Here is a 14,199-nt window from a genome sequence, read left to right on the forward strand (position 1 = left end):
ACTTGGATAGAGAACTGGTTGGCGGACAGAAGGCAGAGAGTTGGAATAAACGGGTCGTTTTCCGAGTGGCAGGCAGTGTTTAGGGTACCACAAGGATCAGTCCTAGGACCCCAGCTGTTCACAATATATATTAATGATCTGGACGAGGGAATTGGATGTAATATCTCCAAATTTGCAGACGACACAAAGTTGGGTGCGAGGGTAAGCTGTGAGGAGGATGTCGAGAAATTCCAGTACGATTTGGACAGATTGGGTGATTGCGAAGAAACATGGCAAATGCACTATAATGTGGATAAATGTGAGGTTATCCACTTTGGTGGCAAAAACAGGAAGGCAGATTATTACTTGAATGGCAATAGATTGGGAGAAGGGGAAGTGCAAAGAGACCTGGGTGTTCTTGTGCACCAGTCGCTGAAGGTAAGCATGCAGGTGCAGCAGGTGGTTAAGAAGGCAAATGGTATGTTGGCCTTCGTAGCAAGAGGGTTCGAGTACAGGAACAAGGATGTCTTGCTACAGCTGTACAGGGCCTTGGTGAGACCGCACCTTGAGTATTGTGTGCAGTCTTGGTCGCCTTACCTGAGGAAGGACGTTCTTGCCATGGAAGGAGTACAGCGAAGATTCACCAGGCTGATACCTGTGATGGCAGGGATGACGTATGAGGAGAAATTGTGTCGATTGGGCTTATACTCACCAGAGTTTAGAAGATTGAGAGGGGATCTCATCGAAACCTATAAAATTCTGTCAGGCCTGGACAGACTAGATGCAGGAAGGATATTTAAGATGGGCGGGGAGTCCAGAACCAGGGGTCATAGTCTAAGGATAAGGGGTAAGCCATTTAGAACTGAAATGCGGAGGAATTTCTTCACCCAGAGAGTGGTGAAACTGTGGAATTCTCCGCCACAGAGGGCGGTGGAGGCCAGTTCATTAAATATTTTCAAAAAGGAGTTTCATATATTTCTTAAGGCTAAAGGGCTCAATGGATATGGGGAGAAGGCAGGGACAGGGTACTGAATTTGGATGATCAGCCATGATCTCATTGAATGGCAGAGCAGGCTCGAAGGGCCGATTGGCCTACTCCTGCTCCTATCTTCTATGTTTCTATGTTTCTATGTAACAGGCCTGCCTGCTTCATCTGCGGCTGTTCTTCTAGTCTGCACTCCCACACTCCATGCTGAATACAATGAGAGGTTGATAAGTATTATCTATTGCTTTATTTGTGTTAATCTCATTCATGTCTCTACCGCCCTGTCTCAATTTGTATCGGTCTGTCTTTCATTGTCCCTTTCTCTGGTGTATATCCCTGAATCTGAGTTTTTTTGTCTCATTACTTTTATATCTCCTTTAATTTTTGTCGATCACTGCTATATTTCTATTTTTAAGTCACCCTTTGCTTTCTCTTTCAATCTGTCTCACTCTGTATCTCTCTGTTGTTACATGTCTTCATAGAATCTTAAAGGATAGAATAAGGCCATTCGGCCCATCATGCCTGTGCCGGCCCTTTGAAAGTTCTCTCCAATTCGTTATCTCCGCTGCTAATTTCCCCATAGTCGTGCAATGTTCTCTCCTTAGATAATGTATCCAATTCCCTTTTGAATGTTACTATAGAATCTGCTTCCACCATCCTTTCAGGCAGTGCATTCCAGATCAAAGCACCTCACTGAATAAAAGAATTCATCTCGTCTCAACATTGGTTCTTTTGTAAGTTATCTTAATTGTCTCCTCTGTCTCTGCCTTCTTTGTCTCCCCTTTCCTTATCTCTCACTCTCACTCTGGGTCGTTCTCTCCTCTCTCTCTCTCTGGGTAATTTTTTACATTTTCACTTCATCTACACCTCTTCCTCTCTTTCCTTCTGTCTTTGATTTTCTCCGAGACTCTGTGTGTATCTGTTCCTCTTTACTCGTCCTTTCCGTGTGACCTTTCATATCATCTTTCTTTACCATCCTGTTTGTCTCTTATTCTGTGTCCTTCTGTTTTCTCTATATCATTCTCTATTGCTAAAGTAGTACCATTGTGCAAGAAGGGTAGCCGGGATAAACCAGGGAATTACAGGACAGTGAGCCTAACATCAGTGGCAGGGAAATTATTGGAAAACATTCTGAGGGACAGAATTGGTCTCCACTTGGAGAGGCAGGGATTAATCAGGGATAGGCAGCATGGCTTTGTCCGGGGGAGATCATGTCTGAGCAATTTGATTGAACTTTTTGAGGGGATGACTAGGTGTGTGGATGTGGTTAGTGCAGTTGATGTAGCCTACATGGACTTCAGTAAGGCTTTTGACGAAGTCCCACATGGTGAGAGCCCATGGGATCGATGGCAATTTGGCATCTTGGATCCAAAATTGACTTAGTAGCAGGAGGCAGATTGTGACGGTGGAAGGTTGTTTTTGTGACTGGAAGCCTGTGCCCAGTGGTCTACCACAGGGAGCGGTGCTGGGTCCTTTGCTCTTTGTAGTGTACATTAATGATTTAGATATGAATGTAGGAAGTATGATCAGTAAGTTCGCAGATGATTGGTAAATAGCGAGGAAGGAAGCCTGAGGCTACAGGGCGATAGGGAAGGGATCGTTAGATAGGCAGAATAGTGGCAAATGGAATTTAACCCTAAAAAGTGTGAGGTGATGAATTTTTGGAGGACTGACAAGGCAAGGGAGTACACAATTAATGGTTTGACCCTAGGGAGGACAGAGGATCAGAAGGACCTTGGTGTGCATGTACATAGATCCGTAAATGCAGCAGGACAGGTACATAATTTGGTTAAAAAGGCATATGGGTTATTTGCCTTCGTTCGCCGAGGCATAGAATATAAGAGATGGTAGGTTATGATTGAGCAGTACAAAATGCTAGTTAGGCCACAGCTGCAATACTGTGTGCAGTTCTGGTGGCCACACTACAGTAGGAAAGTGATTGCATTCGAGAGCGTGCAGAGGATATTCACCAGGATGTTACCTGGGCTGGATTGCTTCAGCTATGAAGAGAGACTGGACAGACTGGGGTTGTTATCCTTAGAGCAGAGAAGGCTGAGGGGGGACCTGATTGAGGTATCCAAAATTAAGAGGGGCATGGATATGTTAGATCGAAAGGAACTTGTCCGCTTAGTAGATGGGTCAATAACCAGGGGCATAATTTCAAAATAAGGGGCAGGAGGTTTAGAGGGGATTTGAGGAAAGACTTTTTGATCCAGAAGGTGGTTGGTATCTGGAACTCACTGCCTGAAAGGGTGGTAGAGGCAGGAACCCTCACAATAATCAAGAATCATTGAGATGAACGCTTGAAATGCAATAGCTTACAAGACTACGCGCTGTAAAATCGGATGAGAATAGACAGGTTTTATGGCTGGCGAGGGCACGATGGGCCGAAGGGCCTTTTTCTGTGCTGAATAACTCTATGACTCTATGATTCTACTTCTATGTTTTAATAGTTTTGTCTCTCTTTCTATCTTACATATTTTGATCTCTCTGCCTTATATTATATATTTCCTTCTCTCTCTCTTCTATCTCCTTATCTCCATCTCTTGCGTTTGTTCCAGTCTGTCTTCCAGCTCTCCATCTAATCTCTGTATCTTTCTCTCCCATTTCTCTTTTTTCTCATCTGGTCTCTATGTTTTGTGCCCTTGTGTGTTCTGTCACTCCAATTCTCCCCTTTTGCCTTTCACTCCCTCTCTCTCTTCTGCAGCTCAGTTTCCACATCTCTCTTTTCTGGAACACCATTTCTCCATCTCTCTGTTCCTTACTGTCTCTCTGGTCTGTCTCTCAACTTCCCCGTTTATGCCTTTTATCTCTCTCTCTTATGTAACTCGTTTTCAACATCTCTCTGCGCCTTATTCTCTCTCTGTTTTGTTTCTCCGTTTAACACCTGTGCCTTTCTTTTTCTCTTCAGTCTCCCCTTGTCGCCATTTCTCTCTCTCTGTTCTATCTCAATGCCCCCATTGCTCCCTTCTTCTTTAGCTTTTGTTTTTATGTGAATTTATAATGGTCTTTAATTATTTGTTCTCTGACTATGTAACTGGTTTACATATTATTGCAAGTTACTCGAACATTTTCCTTTCTACCAATAAAAAAACTTTACACTATAATGCAAAAATAGTAAATCAATATAAAGACACTATTTGCATCTGTTCAGACACATATCAATTCGTTATATGCAATAAACCATTTGGCTACATAACCGGCACCACTCTTCAGAAGTAATTCATTGTGTAAAGTGTTTTGACATATATGAACATAAAAAACACTTTACACATTCATTTTTTCATTAATTAAATTGTACATTTGTTATCTAGAAGGAAGCCGCCTCTTTCTTTTTGGTCACACTTTGTCTATTTTGGTACTGTGGCTCTCCTGTGCTTTTTCTATCTGTGTCTCCACCTCTGCTTGATTGCCTTCTTTTGTCAATAATAAGATAAGAGCATAAGACCTAGGAGCAGGAGTAGTCCATACGGCCCCTTGAACCTGCTCCACCAATCAATAAGATCATGGCTGAACTTCGACCTCAAATCTACTTTCCCCCCGTTCCATATATCCCTTGATTCCCTTAATATCCAAAAATCTACCGACCTCTGTCTTGAATATATTCAACAACTGAGCATCCACAATCTCTGGGGGTAGAATTCCAAAGATTCACCAGCCTCTCAGTGTAGAACTTTCTCCTCATCTCATTCCTAAATGGCCGTCCCCTTATTCTAAAACTGTGACCCCGAGTCCTAGACTATCTAGCCAGGGGAAATAGCCTGTCAGCATCCCCCGTATTAAGCCATCAAATAATGTTATACATTTCAAAGAGATCATCTCTCGTTACTTAATAACTGCAGAGAATATAAGGCCATTCTACTCAATCTCTCATCATAGGACATCCCAGGAATCAATTTAGTGAACCTTTCTTGCACCCCTTATAAGGGAAGTCTAAACATCCTTATGTAAGGAGGCTAAAACTGTACACAGTACTCCTGGTGTGGTCTCACAAAAACCCAACATGATTGCAGCAATACTTCCTTACTCATGCAAGCCCCATGCAATAAATGCTGACAGCCTACTCACACTGGTTCCCCCTTATCTTCCCTACTAGTTATACACTGAAAACTCCAATAGGTTTTTCAAACACGATTTCCCTTTCATAATACCGAGTTGTCTCTGACTAATTACATTGTAATTTTCTAAGTGCCCTGTTACCACGTCCTAAACAATAGATTCTATCATTCCCCCACTATTGATGTCAGGCTAACTGGCCTATAGATCCCAGTTTTCTCTCCCGTCCTTTCTTTTTTACAGTTTGGTTACATTTGCTACCTTCCAATCCAAGGGGACCTTTTGTAGAATCTACGGGTTTCTGGAAGATCAAAACCAGTGCATCCAATATCTCTGCAGCTAACTCTTCTAAAACCCTAGGATGAAGGCCATCAGGGCCAGGGGATTTGTCGGATTTTAGTCCCATTAATTTCTCTAGTACTTATTCTTTACTAATATAAATTACTTTAATATCCACACTCTCATTAGTCCCTTGGTTCCCCACAATTACGGTGTGTTCTTTGTATCTTCAACAGTGAAGGTAGAAACTAAATATTTGTTTAACAAATCTCTCTTTAATTTCCCCTGGGTGTCTGTATTATTCCTGTTTAAGTTACCCTCTGCATCGCTCAGTTTATTTCTCCATTTGTCTCACAATTTATCTCAACTTTCTCTTGCTCACAAGCTCCCTCTCTTTCTCTTAATCTGTTTTATACCTTTTCTGCTTTTCTATATAAACACATAAGTTTATTTCCTGTTCATGGTTTTCCTCCGGGTAATTGTTCCTATTTTTTTTCTCTTTCAGTTTTTCTCCACCTCATCTTTTGCTGGTTTCTCTCTCTGCCTCTTTCTACCTCATTAATTTCTCCCTATTGCTGTCTTTCTGTATATTTCGATTCCTCTCTGTTTCTCTCTATCCATTTGAACATCTACATCAATTACTCGTTGCTTCTTCACGTATGTCTTTTGGGATCTTGCTGTTTTTGCTTTGTTTAATTTGTTATTTCTTACAATCTGCTCTCTGCAATCACTTTCAATTGATCTTTATCTACCTTTACTTTCTGTCTCTCTTTCTTCAGCTCTTAGATTTGTCTCTGTTTTGGGCTCTCCCAACCTCTCATGCCCACTTCCCACCTGCCTCTGCATGTATGTTCATCTCTCTATTTAATCTTCTCTTCTTGTCGTTGCCTTTCTCTATCTGTGGAGTATCTATCTCTCCATCGAGACATGCCCTTCTTTCTCTCCATTTATGTGGAATGCTCCCGGTCTGATCAGGCACACAGCGGCGACTGTGATTGGCGGGTTTGCCCTTTTTGCTGTCGGTGCAGCTGTAAACTTTAGTGCCGCCATTTTGAGCAACAATTCACGTGTCGTCTGCAGAGCGAGTCCCGCCTCCATTGGTCAGATTACCATTAAGGTATAACAGAGTCAGATTTAAGATCATTTCAGGGCTCTGGGCTGCTAATATCAAATGTACATTCCACCCAACGGAGAGATACGGAATGGAGTATGAAATGGGATTTAGTTCTAGTGCTTGAAACACTTCAGATCTTTCTATGGTTTAATTAATTTAACAATTAGATTGAGTGGGTATTTCACCGCATTCTTCAGCTCCTCTCTGAATTTAGTCTGGGTCAGGACATAAATACACGTGTTGGTGCAGGAACTGAGAAGCTGAAGCATTGTTGCTGTGTGTTCTGTGATATAAGGAGGGGCACTGGCGGAGTAATAAAATCGAATATCTACAATTCGCGCATAAATGTTATAGAAAACCAGGCCCATCCATAACAAAATAAAACTGCCGGTAATACTGAAGAGTGAAAGGATGGATTTCTTTCGATTCTCCATCTCTGGGTCCTTGGGGTTCTCTCCATCGCTGCGGCCACGGAGTCCCCTGCGGGCTCTGCTGGCCGCTAAATTACGGCTGACCGTCAGAGCATTGAGCAGCAAAATCAGAAAGAACGGGACACAAGGGATAAAATTATGTGAAACAACTCAAATGATCCCCATGCGGGTGAAGTAACGAAGCTCGGTTTAGCGATACAATACCAAGGAACATTATCTATTCTGAAGTAAGGTACATCTGTAAAGTACCAGGGGACAGACTCTAAACAGCCCAGCACACTCACTGTCCCGATAACCACAGCCGCCGTTTTCTCGGTGCAATATTTAGTTTTCAGATTCTCACAACAAATGGCCACAAATCGATCAAAGGTGAACATGACTGTGAGCCAGAGAGAAATCAGCGTGGTTGCAAAGCTCAAGACGGCAATAAATCTACACTCGGGAGTAATGTTCAGGAATGAATATGGGAAATATATCGGAGCAATCCAGTTAAATATGGGATCACTGATGACGACCAGGAGATCGGCTGCTGCCATTCCCACCAGGTAGAGAGTGATGCATTTGGAGAGACTGCACTTTCCTCGGGACAGTATCACAATCTCCACCAAGTTAACTGTCAGAGAGAGATAAATTACTGATCAGACCTGGAGCCAAAGCAGCAGTTTGACAGGATCTGGGCTGGAATTTCCAGCTTTGTTGCAGCATCGAATGGAGGAAACTGATTTGTGGATCTGTGCAGCGCAGAGCAAGAAATGACTGGTTCTCGTCTTTAAATACCTTTCAATTATCTTGCTTTATTCATTCACTAAACAAGTAAAATAGGCATTCACCAAAACAGACCGAAGATCTGAAAGCGATAAAAACACCCGTGTAAAATCAGACTCTCACTATCTGACAGCATTCTAACATCACCTTCAAATCACAGTTCCTCACCATAATAGTACTAGAAGTTTCAGCAGTTCAGTCCGATGAATGATTAACACCGCTGCCTCGCTCTTCTCACGTTCCTTCTCCCCTCCCTCTCGCTTTCCTTCTCTGTCTCTCTCTATCGCACCTCACTTTACTTCGCCGCACTCTCTCTACTTTCTTTCATAATGCCCCCTTTCCAATCCGCTTCCACCCTAACATCCTGCGGCCCGACTCTGTTCATTAACTCCCTTGAAGCGATCCTGTTCTCAGAGTCAGTTTGAACAATGCTGAAACCTCAGTGGAATAGTTTAATGTATCTACTGATCATCCAAGTCTCCACCTTTTCACCTAATTGATCCGCAGTGCACGCAATAAACAGAATCGAATGTGTCTTCCAGACAGACCTGACAATAATTGAATTCCCTTCCCCTGTAATGATAACGCAAACATTAGATGGCGCAATTGTTCAATTAACATAACGCCAATATTACCGCTGCTAATTATAATCACCAGAAAAATAGAGGGGCTCCTGATTCCGATAGATACAGTGCAAACTGATGCAACATAACATCAAAACATTTCATTTTACAATGGAGTCCAGTGACATTCACTGAATCCACCAACATTGAAGCAGAGAAGGAGATGTGATAGAGTCAGCAGCAAGCTCAGGTCAGTCACCAGACCTCTGACGCGTCGTCAGATACACACACAGTGAAGTGATATTACATAGCAGGGAAAACCAATACATTCATTGAAATCCCAGTTAAACTGAACCATGTTATTGGGGAGGGAGGATATTGCACCGCCTCCTTGTAACACTGAGACTGCGAGCTGTGTCATTTTCAATCACTGGAAACACATTTATGAAAAATATTCCAGGCCAGGTTAGTTCCACAACATCAAACTATTCCCAGCACCTGATGGTCTGGCACCAGCTTTTAGCCCAAACTCCTGATTCCAGTGCATTCAGTGCAAGAATAATTCAGTAAGAGAGCAGGGATTGGAGAAGCAAAGATCATTACAGATATATTGCAGCTACTACACGACAGAAATAACAGAGACTGAGAACTTTACATCATTCAACTACTGGCACAGAACAGGCGGCTGTGTAAAACATGCAGGGGGAAAAAATACAAGTAGAGCAGCACAGTCAACACCGATTTACATCATTCACAGGAAAGGTAACCAGAACCTCCAACGGCTGCAAGTAAAGGATAATAAATGACTTCTATCTGAACGATTACTGGTTTTCCCATATCTGTGTGAAGCAGCGACTTCTGGAGGAGTGGAACGCACAGCTCCGGCAGGCACTCTGAGCTGATCCATTCCAATGGGCCCTGATATATAAAGTCGATAAGTCTCCATTGACATGGTTATACACCTGATCATTGTTATTAGTTATAGTTACTTGAACAAACACTTTACATCAGGACCTTTGACACTGGTGAAAATAACGTGGTGGATAAAACTCAAACATCTGAATGAACAGGACATTATGTTAACCAGATCTCTCTGGAGAATAAGTGTCATACAGGATAGATCCAACAATAATGAGCAGCTTCATTTACAGTTTTCATGTAATTGTACTGATCATGTTCACTCCTGCCAATTCATTATTAAATGTTATTTATTTCTCCGCAGTGTACACTGATTCCAGGGACTCAGGCACATCCTTTTCACTCTGTCCCTGCAGATTCCCAGATAAAACATGGACCTTCAGTCTCTGACACAGTGACAGTTGAAGGCCATATTTCAGTAACGAGTCCAGAAATTATTGTGGGTGATATTAGGGGGCGGACACTGAAAGTACCCCATTAACATTTCTCTCTCCGTTATTTTACTGCAGATATTTACCTGTTTATTTTATATTGGTTAACGGCTCCATTAAAATGAGAACTGTGCCGGCTCCTAACTCCATTAAGTTCACTCCTGGCCGACCACCCAACTTCCACCTTCCATCAATGTCAACTGATCCCAAAATCTGCTGTCCATGTCCAGCCCTCCCCGAGTCCAGCTCGCCCATCACTGTCGCCCTCATTGAGCCTGATTGTCTCTCTCTCCCCCAACGCCTTAGCAGTAAAATTCTTTTCCTTGCATTAAACACCTCCATGGCCTCAACCCTCGCCATCTCCACGATCTCCTTCAAACCTGCAGCAACACACCCGTGATCTCTCCATAGCTCTGACACTGGCCTCTTTCTGTGGAACCGCACTATCTTGATTCCAGTCTTACCGATTCGATCATATTCAGAATGGCCCCAGCACTGGCTTCCCTTCCTACTGCAGTACCATTGCCGCTGGAGTACGGCAACGTTCGAAAACATTCTCCCTCTTCTTTCTCATCTAAATGCTGCCCTTTGTGACATCATCTACAGATCTGGGGTCAGCTTCCACATTTCGACCAACATCACCCAGCTCCAGCTCTCCTCTATCTACCCCCGCCTTCCACTGAATCTGTGTTGTCGGACGCCATGTGCAACTGACTGTTTCACATGATGTGACATTTGCACCAATTGTACATTAGGAATACCGAAGCCGTCACTTTTGGATCAGCCACAATCTCCTTACCCTTATTAACTGTTTCATTCCCATCACTGGCTGTCTTAATAGGCTGAATATGATGTTTTGTAAGCTCTCATCCTAATGCATCTTCTGATGTCATATCCTGTCCTTCACAAAATACGCCTATTTCCACCTCCATAACTTCGCCGGCCTGTCCCCTGCCTCAGCCCATTTGGAACTGAGATGATGAATCATGCATTCATCACGTCCAAGACTCTCCGAACTCCTCTCCAATCTGTGACCTCTTTATTCATCTGACACGAGCCTCTTCATACGAACTAAGCTGCTTGTTTCAAGTCTTACCTATCAGCTCTTAACCAGATAATCTCAAGTAATGTCTTTCCTTCCCAAACAGACCGTGACTGATAAGAATCTATCTTGGCCTCCCTCAACTACATGTTTCCCAATTGTTGAAATAATCTGCAGATATAGATCTAGCTGTTTAGATGTACGTTACTGGCAACAGCTTCATCTCTCCACCCTATCTCTCGACGACCCACACTTCCCTCTGTGTTGCCAGGCTACTTTTCAATCATCCCACTTTGGATGAGTCACCGTTTCCTCCAAATAAAATCATTGGCATGACTGAAGCGATCACCCTTGGCGCCGCCACAAATTGCATCCTTGCAACCAATTGCAATCCCCACCCTGGCTGTTGTCTCAAGCTTACCCTCGGACTCTATTTTACATTAATTTATTATTTTCGCACTTTATCCCCTCCATCCCAAAGGCCGGCTACTTCTGCATCACACACAACACCTGCCTCCACCCTTCCCTCTGCACATCATGTACTGAAATGCTCATCCATGCATTTGTCATATCCAGACTGCACTATCCGAAAGGGCACCTCGCCGGCCCCACGTCTACTGCCGTCCATAAACTGCAGTTTATCCAAATATCTGTTGCCCACATCCTGTCTTCCACTAAGTCCATCTTACCAATCTCCCATCTCGTTGCTGATCCCAATTGGATGTAAGTTCCATAAAAGCTCCTGTGTATTTTTTATTCATCCTGGCCTCACCCATCCCTAAAAGGAAGAAAGTCTTACATTTTATAGCGCCTTTCACGAGCTCAGGACGTCCCAAAGGGCTTGACAGCCAAGGAAATAATTTTGAAGTGTAATCTCATTCCTCTATCTGTAACCTCCTACAGCACGTCTATCTCCTTCCCAAAATCTATGTTCTATTTTTTATGGCTGCTTGTTCATCCGCCCTCGCTTTTTCCCACTGAATTGGAGCTGGGCCTTTAGCCATCGTGCTCCAATGTTCCAGAACTCGTCACTGAATTTCCTCCACCATCTACCACTCGCCTCCTTTAGGCTGTTGAAACACCCCATCATTATGACTGAGCTGATGGGCTCTCCTCCCACTAGCTCCTTTTTGACTGGGGTCATTTCTGTCCGCTTATACCTCGGTAAAATGCCCTGGGATAATTTTGTCTACTTACAAAGCGCTATATAAATTCATCCCGAATCTCCATTTCCGACACCCATCAACATTTCCTTTTATACGCTCATTGAACCCCATTCCGATTAAGCGTGTGGTCACTTCTCTTAATATTTCCTTATAACCTTTGTGCCTGTTTTCTCTCATGCCTCTGTGAAACACCTTAGAAATGTATGACAGTGAAGGCGGCCTCTTAATGCAAGTTGTTGTCAGTCAGGGCAATGTGTTCATAAGTTTTCCACTTCATGAGCAACAGCGCACATTTCAAAATGAATGATATTGCTTGACAAACCTCATATAATTCTGTCACAATACACGAGACATAAATGTGGAAACTGCAATGGATGTAGTTTAGACACACTTCAGGAAAAACTTTAACAAGTACCACACTGGTGATTACAAGAGCAGCTTAAGGGATATGGAATTCGGGAAGGACAGCAAAGTGGCTTTAAAATTGTTTAGAATGGAGCAAAAGAGATTATGAGTGAAGTATAGTTTTGTTTAGTGGTTGGAGATGGGTCGAGGTACACCACAGGTATCAGTTCTGGCGTCACTTTGCTCATGAAGTATATCAATGATTTGGATAAAATCGTAGAGGAATAGGGTTGAAAATTGCAAATGATGCCAAAATAGGAGGTAACATTAATTCTTGCTAAGACCACAGGAAGCTGAAAAAGGGTATGGATTCTGCGAGCGAATGGCCGAAAATGGACAGACAGAATTGGAGGTCAGAAGATCTGAGGTATATTTCAGTTAAAACATAAACAGCAGAATAATATTCTGAACGAAAGCTGCTTCAGTGCTGTGCAGGAGCACCTTGATGTGGGGGCATCGGTTCACTGGTGGTTTCGGCTCTACCTCAGGTTGAATAGGTCATAAAAAAGCTAACAGAATTCCAAATTTTCCCACGTGTGGTAGAGAATACGATACTCTAGTGATAGAAACATAGAAGATAGGAGCAGGAGTTGGCCATTCAGACCCTCGAGCCTGCTCCGCCATTCAATGCTGTAGTGTATGTACCTTTAAGACAGAACTACTTTTACAGCTCCTGTATACTGTAGTACCGGCAGTGACCACACCTGTATATAAGCCTTGTGCATGCCTCTGTACCCCCAGTCTTGAGACTACCCTCCTCCAGTAAAGACCTGTTTATTGTTAAGTGACAGCATCCGTGTGGTTATTGAAAAAATCATACTTGCAGACTCACGGATCTAACAGTGGCGACAAGTGTCGATTCGAACCTACCTGCAACTCTGCTTCTCCCTTCGAGGATTCGCTCTGGGAGGGTGGTGTAAGAAAGTCGAGGACAGGAACACGGGCGTCGACCACGAGCAACCGCCCAGTCGTCCGGCAGAGTGTGAACATCTCAGGGGAGGCTGTGGAGAGCCGGGCTTGGTTCCCCAGCCACGACGATCAGCAAGAGACTGATGACAGGTCCAGCACAGACCCTTCACGAACAGCGGCGGCTGGAGCCGGCCGACGGCGGAGCGAAAGCCGAGCAGCGTCGACGGGGTAAGACAGAGTGTGAAGCGCACAGGGCGCAGCTGGGGGTTGAAAACCGAGCAGCGTCGAAAGAAAAAAAAAACTGGACAGAAAGAGGGTATAGCACAGCCAGGGCACAAGGGATGAACAGTGACAGGGGAGAAGAAGGAAGAGCGCGGGAGACGCAATTTTGTGCCAGCGGAGATAAAGGGGAAGCACGGGAGATGCCATTTTTAACAGTTAAATCACATCCAGGGATGCCGAAGAGTGGCAGTATCTCTACGTTCGACAATGAAGTGGAAGATTTGGCGACATATGTGGAACGTATTGAGGTGTGCTGCAGGGTGAATGAAGTCGCAGATGCTAGTACAGCACTGGTTTTGTTAAATTCCATGGGTGCAAAAACTTATGGTTTACTGCGAAATCTACTTACCCCAGAGAAGCCGGTGAACAAGAATTTCGAAAGCATAGTATAAATCCTACAGAACTACTTAAACCCCACACCGCTGCTGATAGCAGAACGATTTAAGTTCCATAAAAGGAACTAACACAACGATGAAAGCAATGCTGAGTACCTAACAGAACTGTGCAAGCTATCAAAACACTGCCAGTTTGGAGTGAGATTGGCAGATACGTTAAAGGACAAGTTTGTGTGTGGGCTACAAAATGAAGGAACCCAGAAACGGCTTCTATCAGAAAAGGACCTTACGCTGGACAAGGCTTTCAGTAAGGCAGTATCACAGGAACCAGCCACAATGGGCGCTGCAGCGAAACAACGAAGACCGCAAGAATATGGCACCAATGAAATGTCCTATGGAACAGGGAAGTGCTATCGCTGCGGCAGAACAACACATGACCAGAAGGATTGTTGGTTCAAGGACCAAGTGTGCAGACAGTGTGGAAAAGCAGGACACATAGCAAGAGTCTGCAGGTCTGGGAAGAAAACCAACAGTCAGCA

At 43.7% G+C, this 14,199-nt stretch overlaps 1 pseudogene; it reads right to left on the reverse strand.

Annotated features, from left to right (window-relative positions):
* Positions 1 to 6,553: 6,553 nt before the first annotated feature.
* On the reverse strand, positions 6,554 to 9,142 carry LOC147087223 (putative G protein-coupled receptor 139; annotated as a pseudogene).
* Between the last annotated feature and the right edge of the window lie 5,057 nt (positions 9,143 to 14,199).

The sequence above is a fragment of the Somniosus microcephalus genome, unplaced genomic scaffold (assembly GCF_052327205.1).
Source record: "Somniosus microcephalus isolate GS21.2 unplaced genomic scaffold, FLI_Smic_1.0 unresolved_chr6, whole genome shotgun sequence".
In the NCBI taxonomy this organism is placed as follows: domain Eukaryota; kingdom Metazoa; phylum Chordata; class Chondrichthyes; order Squaliformes; family Somniosidae; genus Somniosus; species Somniosus microcephalus.